This window comes from Nicotiana tabacum, chromosome 21, assembly GCF_000715075.1.
Source record: "Nicotiana tabacum cultivar K326 chromosome 21, ASM71507v2, whole genome shotgun sequence".
Classification (NCBI taxonomy): Eukaryota; Viridiplantae; Streptophyta; class Magnoliopsida; order Solanales; family Solanaceae; genus Nicotiana; species Nicotiana tabacum.
Genome location: NC_134100.1, coordinates 93,417,593 through 93,425,900, shown reverse-complemented (window position 1 = coordinate 93,425,900; position 8,308 = coordinate 93,417,593). Strand labels below are relative to the sequence as shown.

General features: G+C 32.3%; 1 non-coding gene across 1 annotated transcript; it reads right to left on the bottom strand.

Moving 5' to 3' along the window:
* Positions 1 to 6,964: 6,964 nt before the first annotated feature.
* On the bottom strand, positions 6,965 to 7,045 carry TRNAL-AAG (transfer RNA leucine (anticodon AAG)). Its single transcript has one exon. It is a non-coding gene; the product is annotated as a tRNA-Leu (tRNA).
* Between the last annotated feature and the right edge of the window lie 1,263 nt (positions 7,046 to 8,308).

Here is an 8,308-nt window from a genome sequence, read left to right as displayed (position 1 = left end):
GGAGGGAAGAATTATGATAAGAACAAACTCTTTTCGACCAATCAGATTGAAGAGTAACAATGCCGTATTTGATTGGCCAGAACATGTCACTTGCATACATGGCGCGATTTTATTGGCCTTTTAATTTGACTTGGCATGCCTTATTATTTTGACACGTGGCACAATCCTATTGGCTCTTCCATTTGACTTGGCGCGCCACGTCATTTGACACGTGACACCAAACTGAGCCTCTAGAAAAATTACATCTTGGGCTTAATGAAGTGGGCTCATCACTTTAGCTCAATTAAATGGGCTAGCCCAATAGATTAAGACTTATTTATTTAATCCATATATGTTGGACTTATATAACTAATCCAATTATATTAGCCCAATAAATTTATTTGGACTAATATATTTAAAACATAGTCCGCATTATTTTATCGATTTAAATTCGATAAAATTTAAATGCTTACACAAGTATTATAAAAACAGAAATGATCATGAAAACTTGTGGTAGAATTGTAAAAATTCTTCATTCTTAATCAAAGATCTCGAGTTCAAAATTATACGTATGAAATTGCCTTAGTTAGGTAGCGCTCACCCCTCTCGATTATAGTGAAACTTTTTTTTTGTTTCATTGGGTTCATGCACAGTGGCGGACCCAGAATTTTGCATAAGCGGGTTCAATTTAAAATGACATAAATCGATAGTATAAGTGGCATCGAACATGGCGAACAAAATTTTGTCGAATTTTTATTAATTCTTTTCCTTTTTGGTCTCCTTTGTTTATAGCGTGATGTTAAAATTAAGTCATTTAAAAGTGAGTGCACTATATTTTACAAATTTTGGCATTTTAATAGTACAAAAACTATTTCCTCCTAATTATTTGAATAATTTTTTTTTTTTAACCAAACACTCTTATCTATTAAACAAGAAAATTATTTAACCAATAAAAGTTTTATTAACCGCAAGACAGATTATTAAATCCTTTTGTGTTTATAACTAAGACGGTATTATCTACAAATAGAGCATAATAAAAAATAATTACAATCTAAACTAAATTAATGCCAATAATTAAAGAAAGAGGGCTTATACACTAAACCAGAAATTATAAAACAAATAAAAAATTTCAACATAAACTAACAAATTATAAATAATTTCATTAAATATACTTGGATTATTTAGCAAAATTTATGAAATAGAGAATTAAAGATCACTTAGTAGAAAAAGCTATAGATGCACGCTAAAATTGGGGCTGCATGTCCAACTTTAGGATGATGACATACCTGTACAGTTTATTCAGATAAATAGAAAGCTCATTTATCCAAAAAAAAAAAAAAAAGAAGATCACTTTGTAGAAAGGTTTAATTTTTTGAAGTAAAATAAAGTTGATTTCTATTGAATTAAGTTAAAAATATGCAGTAAAATAGAGAAAAAAAGAAGTAGAAGACATTGGAATAATAATTTTACAAGGTAAATGGTGGTTACTCATTGCACATTTTCTGTAGCAATAGAAATAAAAAAGGAAAAATTACATAAATCATAAAAGGGAAAAGGGTCTCGAACATATGACCTCATGTGTAGTCTTGAACCCGTATAACCATGTTTACAAACGTAACATTTACTTCAAGTGAGTTCAAATATATTAATTTAAATGCATTTTACTATTTTAAACATCAATTACTGATGAACACATTACTATTTTTTGATGAAGCGGGTTTAGCTGTGCCCGCTTAATAACACGTGGGTCCGCCCCTGCATGCGCTATGCATCGAGACCAACAGAAGTCGTCCTTTTCTAAGAGGACAAAAGACCTCACAGGTTTCACTTTCTTAAGCTTTTGTTTTCTTTGACTCTCTGCTTCATAGGTATCAGCAAACAAAGGTCCTTTTACCATGAAAAATAGAGATATCTTTTGCCTCTTCTAGTCTTCTTTGGTCCACCCCCTCTTCACATGCACCTTCTCAATTCCAACACCGTCTATTTTACCTCTAAAATTCTTTTTATATTATCTTTATTTTAACATATTATAACAAGTTTATTTTTCAAACTACTATCCTTACTCGTCGTGGATGGTCGGTTACCTATATATAATCATCTTTTATATGATATCATATGATGAGATCTTTTTTGGTTTTTCACTCGGTGTTTGATATCATATTAGGGTCCGACTAATTAAGTCAGGTGCCGGAAAGTTTCACATCGGAGGGATAAAACACTCTCTAGCAAAGGCGACTTCATACCAAGGACTCGAACCCGATGCATCTGATTAAGAATAAAAGAATACTTACTATTTCCTATTCATTGTGGCTTGCTTATTTGCCAACGGTGGTTTAGCTTACAATGTGTTTGTAAGCCCTCGGCCAAACGAGTATCACCACAACCCTTGTTGGTGATATGATGAGATTCTTTTTTACAGTATTTAGTGTGTATAAAGTTTAAACTTTCAACAACAAAAAAAAGTAAATACATGATATTTGCTTTCCTTTAGCAGATCAAAGAATGCCTCTTTAACAGTAAACAAGAAGGCAAGTTGAAAAGAAGAGTACATAGCGAAGCAATTCGGCGTGGCCTAGGTCTAAGTGCACACATTGTCACGCCTTCAAACTTTCTAAGTCTCTAATAATCTAATATTACTCTTTATCTATACTACCTTTTTAGCATCCCTATTACATTAACAACAAGGACTAAGCAAACTGAACTAATTTAACCTACATTAATGCAGCTCTAAATAAAACAAAGAACACTAAAACAAACCCTAACAAGAAAATTTTAAGTACATAATTTTTGCAAATTTTACCAAGAAGGAGAAGTACAAGGAGATCCAGACGAAGAAGAAGAGTTGTTACTATTGGAATCACTTCCTGAAATTACAATTGATCTAACATCTCTAAGTGAAACTGAACATGCCTCAGCTGGAAGTTTCTTCATTGGAGTTAATTGAACTGAAGAAGATGGACTAGTTGATGAAGAAGATGATATTCCATAATTTTCGTCGTCTTTCTCTGAAGAATTATCAATTGTTTCGAGATAAGAGGGCGATGAATTGGGTGTTTCAAAAGGCGTATCAACCATACTAGGCCTGAGTTTTTCATTATCATAAATTGGATTTGATATGTAAACAAATTGCTCCATAGTTGTACATGTACTAGTGCTACATTGTAGTGGCACTTCATGTACTAATTTAGGGGATTGAATTTGAACAAAGGAAGGATAAGGTGGAGAAGAATTTCGATTTTGCATTTCAAAATCAAAATTTTTTTTAGGGTTAAGGTCTGTGTACGCCCCAGACTGCACTTGTGGGATTACACTGGATAAGCTGTCTTTAGGGAAGAGGAAATTTCTAGGAGCGTGAAGAACCCCTTGTGCATAGAAGCTACTAAGAATTGGAGCAATTGATTGATCTTGGTGACGTGGTGGTGGTGGTTGTGCGATGGAGGCTGACGTGGAATTTATAGTCGTTTTTGACCGTTGTCGGCGAAGAAGTAAGAGAGAGCAGAAGAACTCAGCAAGTAGAACTAAGACTAGACCTAGAACCATTGCAAGACTCACCACTATTATTAATACTGCTGCCATTTTTATCTTGGAAGTTCCCTTCATCTGTGTGTGTGTGTGTGTGTTTTGAGAGAGAGGGAATGTAGTAAATATATGGGATTTTTGAGGGATGAGGTAATTTTGGCGGGAAATTAACTTTTTTTCTAATAATGGTAGTGTTTTGGTTAGACTGAATTCACCTCAATTATTTTATTAGATACTTGCTATCACAGCTAAAATGAGGTGAAAGAAAATTACCTAATATTTGTCTCTGCTGAAATTTTGAAGTCTGATATTTTATAGTTTTCACATATTTTATAGACCGTTAGACTGCACAATTACTACCAAAATTAACATTTTTACTATTGTAAGCTGCACAAAAACCAACATCTTTACTATTGAACAGCCTTTCTACTTACGTGAGGTAGGATAAGATATGTTGTTATAGTTGGCGAAATATGATAGAATGGAATCTAGAAAGCTATTTAACTCTGATAAAAACAAGCCTTTTCTGACGGTTAGAAGCCAAAATTCCAAACTTTATAAAAACTATTAATTTTTCTTCATTGCTTTGGAGTTGAACAAGTTGCAGCATCAAGCTGGTGTCTTTCTGAAGCTGACAAAAGAACCTTGTTTAAGCTGTCAGTGTCACCTAACAATGATACCAGCGAAATAATTTTTCTTTTTTCTTTTTTGGTTTTTCCTCATTTTAAAGAGAAGACAAATTTCCCTTGATTTTAATCTTATCCAAGAAAGAAACCATTCAAAGTTAGAAAATTGTTTTGTTCTCTTGACAGATCATTCATGTGTCATAGGTTCACATGCCTCGTAAATACACACAAAATATCAATGTCACGTATTGCTACCTATGCCAACGTTACAAAGCCAAAGCAAGCCCGGACTAGGCACAGGCTACCCAACCTAGGATAAAGGCACAAGTTTTTCGCACGTACACAACCCGGCCACAACGGCCGCAAGAAGTTGAACAAGCTAAGTCATGTGCTTAGCCGTCTCCGATTTGCCGACCGACAAGATCTCTGAGATTGACCAGCCAACTGGATTGGTTTGGCTATTCTTTTATATTGAAAATGAGTCAGATGTCTTCGCGAGTCACCTTCTTCTAGGCTTCGCTGAGCGACATGGCATTTTTCTCAAGGATCCAATATGACCACTTAGGTCTATGTTGTCACGATATTGTTTTATGGAACGAGCGGTTTAGAAGTTCGGCCCGATTATTTTGATGTCGTAAGGAAGAGGTTGACCTTTCTAACGCATATTCCGTAGTACCGACATAGCCCCACTGATTTGTTTTCGATCGGAGCAGCATGCGCTCCCATGCGCACATCACCTAGTGGCACTACATATGCACAATGCAACACCTTCCCCTGCCAACATATTATTGACTCAAGCACAAATCTGTTGAATGATGATAGCTTGCTTACTCTCGAGCATTAGTTAGACGGGATCCCTTAACTTCGCTTATGCCCTTATTTATGCAGTAAAGAAAGCAAGTACGAGGGGCTACAAGCCTACGAGCAATGCCACCAAAAATGTAGTATTACCCAACCCCATATACTGAACGTACAATAATGCAATTGGATTTCTCAAAGCAACTCAAACCTCATCTACGTAACCTAAAAGTCAACATTATGGATCATGAAATGGTAAAAGCTCTTCTTCACATGATCCACAAATGACTAGCTAGTAGAAATATATGGTAGAAAAATCAAGGTATAAATGATAAAATGAAGACTAAAAAACAAGGTAAGAAAAGTTAATGGGAGATTGACCTATGATTACAGGAGCATATATATCTAGAGTTTCTGTCCAGCATTCACGTGAATCCAGTAGCTTTCATCCTGCCCAGTAGGGTTCACGTGGATATTGCTTAACAGAACCTCTAGATCCGCTCATGTAATCATCTGTAGTATTAACTTGAAGTTGTTGTAGGAACTCATAAATTCAAATCATGGATTTGCATCTAATGAATAACTCATGTTTTACTTGAAAAACATTAAGATACATATCTATAATTAATCTACAAAACATCTCAAGAGAGAAATGAGGAAATGTAACAGATAATTGTCTTGGTTATGAAGAACTAACTCGTGTCGAATCAACCTTTGTAGCACTGTACTCTGAGGAAGAAGCTCACTGTAAAAGAGAATTGTAGTGACTGAAGTTGCTGGTTCACTTGCTATAGATGTTACAAATCTGACCAAAACTCGAAGCATCAAGGGAACAAAAGACTGCATGTAAATTAACCCAAAAAAGAAAGAACAAAAAGGAACAGAAAAATGGTCAGAAACTTAATTAACTTGTTAGCAAAGTACTGTAAAAACTGTAGAGACACTAGTAAGTTCAATTGATTCGTAGACAAGATTATGCAAGAATTATAACAATGAGATTAACAACAACAACAACAACAACAACAACAACAACAACAACATACCCAGTGTATTCACACAAGTGTGATCTGGGGATCGGAAGATAGTGTGTACGCAGAGTGGCTATTTTCGATAGACACTCGGCTCAAGAAAAACATTTTAAAGCAAGATCGAAAAAGAAGCCATGTTGAAAAATAGTAGTAAAGAAACCATGTTGAAAATAATGAAGACAATAACTGTAACAACAGTAAAATATATAAAGCAGTAAGATTACCGAAGCAAAAAACAAAAACAGAAAAAAAAGGTAGTAATATGACTTAACCGTAGGATTATTTAGAACTTATGATTTTTTTGGTTATAAACTGGATTAACGTTTGTTTTCAATTTAAACCTTATTAACCTTTTAATAAGTAACACTTTATAGCAGAATGTCAGTTTAGCGATAGTTAATCATTGGATTGTTATATCCATATATAATGGATGTAGTATAAAATTATACCAAGATTCCCTAATTCTATCTCTATTTTACTTTCAAAAATACAATCTAATGAAGCATTGCTAGGTTCCTAATTGAAAATTTATATATATATATATATATATATATATACGTACGTACCATTTGTAGGTGACAGGTAATTGAGTCGTCGAAGAAATGAAGATGTATACAGAATATTATTTTTCTTGATTTCTTCGTGCTAAGACCAAAGGAATGTAAGATCAACTTTAATTTGTTGTGTTTCTTGAAGAGAAAGGAGGAGGAAATTAAAAGCCAGACATTGAGTTTCAATAATTGTGTAACGACCAATCTTGTGCTGACTTTCAGATCTACCTTTCAAGTGCACGAGTCAGTTTGCTAGCATTCATGTGTTAAAAGACATTTTTGGAACCCTAGTTTCATAATTTAGTCAATATACATAAATTATACATTAACTATACCTATAGTTAATGTATCAAAAAAAACTATACATATATTAACTATTTTTTCGATGAGCGACTATGCAATGTAAAAATTTCTTTCGGACCAGCGAAACAACCAAGATGAAAAAAGGAGGAAAAATATTATCTGTTGAGAGTGGGATTTGAACCCACGCCCTTTCGGACCAGAACCTTAATCTGGCGCCTTAGACCAACTCGGCCATCTCAACATTGAATACTAAGGTCGACTAATAAACTTAATGTATTTAATATTATCTTATAATTCTTCTGGACTTGTACAAAAAACAAAAACAGGTTAATAAATGTATAATCCACAAGAAGATGCAATTAAAATATGTTTATCAGATTAGGTGATTCATATATATAATAGTAAGTATATTAACTATTAAGGATTGAGACATCTGCAACATTAATTAGTGTGGATAAGAGTGTAGGCCTTAACTTATAGGCCCATGATATAAAAGCCAGTACTGATTTCCAAACCTCTTTTTTCGGGTTATATTATCCTAATATGTCAAGTTTTAGCTAATTCTTCTCTTTAGTCCTATGTATACATGAAGTATTCCACTATTTGCACTAGGTTTTAGCCTTTTAGGTCTAATTAGGTTATCATTGTGCTATTATAGTTTATGCATAATCAATTCTTACAAGGAACTGCTTGTGCTTAAAGCAGTTCCTTGCTATCATTGTGCCTTATCACAAGCAATGATTTCAACTTATGCATAATCAATAGTATTATTTTTACAAGGAAATACTTGTGCTTAGCAGCTTGTTTGGATATTTGTTACCTATTGTTTCATAATTAAAATATTGTACTTGTGAGCACCTAATTTTTGACTATATTTGAATTTTTACCACCTTCTACTATGTAAATATTTTTAGAAATTTAATATATATATTTTTAGCTTTGTTATATTTTTTTATAGGGTAAGAATTAAAAATAATTTAAAAGGTCAAATTATTACTATTAGTATTTTTTTTATTTTTTTATCTTTATTTTAAAATAAAATAAATTTAAAAAAACCAAAAAATTAAATATTTTTTAAATTTTCAGATGGGAATAAAATAATAAAAAATTTAAAAGTATGAAATAAAAAAGTAAAAGTAAAAGTAGGTGGAAATTATTTAATAAAAAAGTAAAAGAAAATGGAAAATTAAAAAAATAAAAATAAAAGAATGTGGAAATTTTAAAAATGAAAAGAAAAAGAAATTTGGAATTAAAAAAGAAAAGTAAAAGAAAGTGAAAATTAAAAAAAAAGAGTAAAATAAGTGGAAATAAAAAATAAAAAAAAAGTAAAATAAGTGGAAAATAAAAAGAAAAGTAAAAAAGTGAAAAATTAAAAAATAAAAGTAACGGAAAGTGGGGAATTTATTTGTTTAAAAAAAAAAATGGGAAGTGGAAATTTTTTTAATTAAAAAATAATTTTAAAAAATCTGAAAAATTTCCGAATTTTTTTTCTATAAATAGAAGA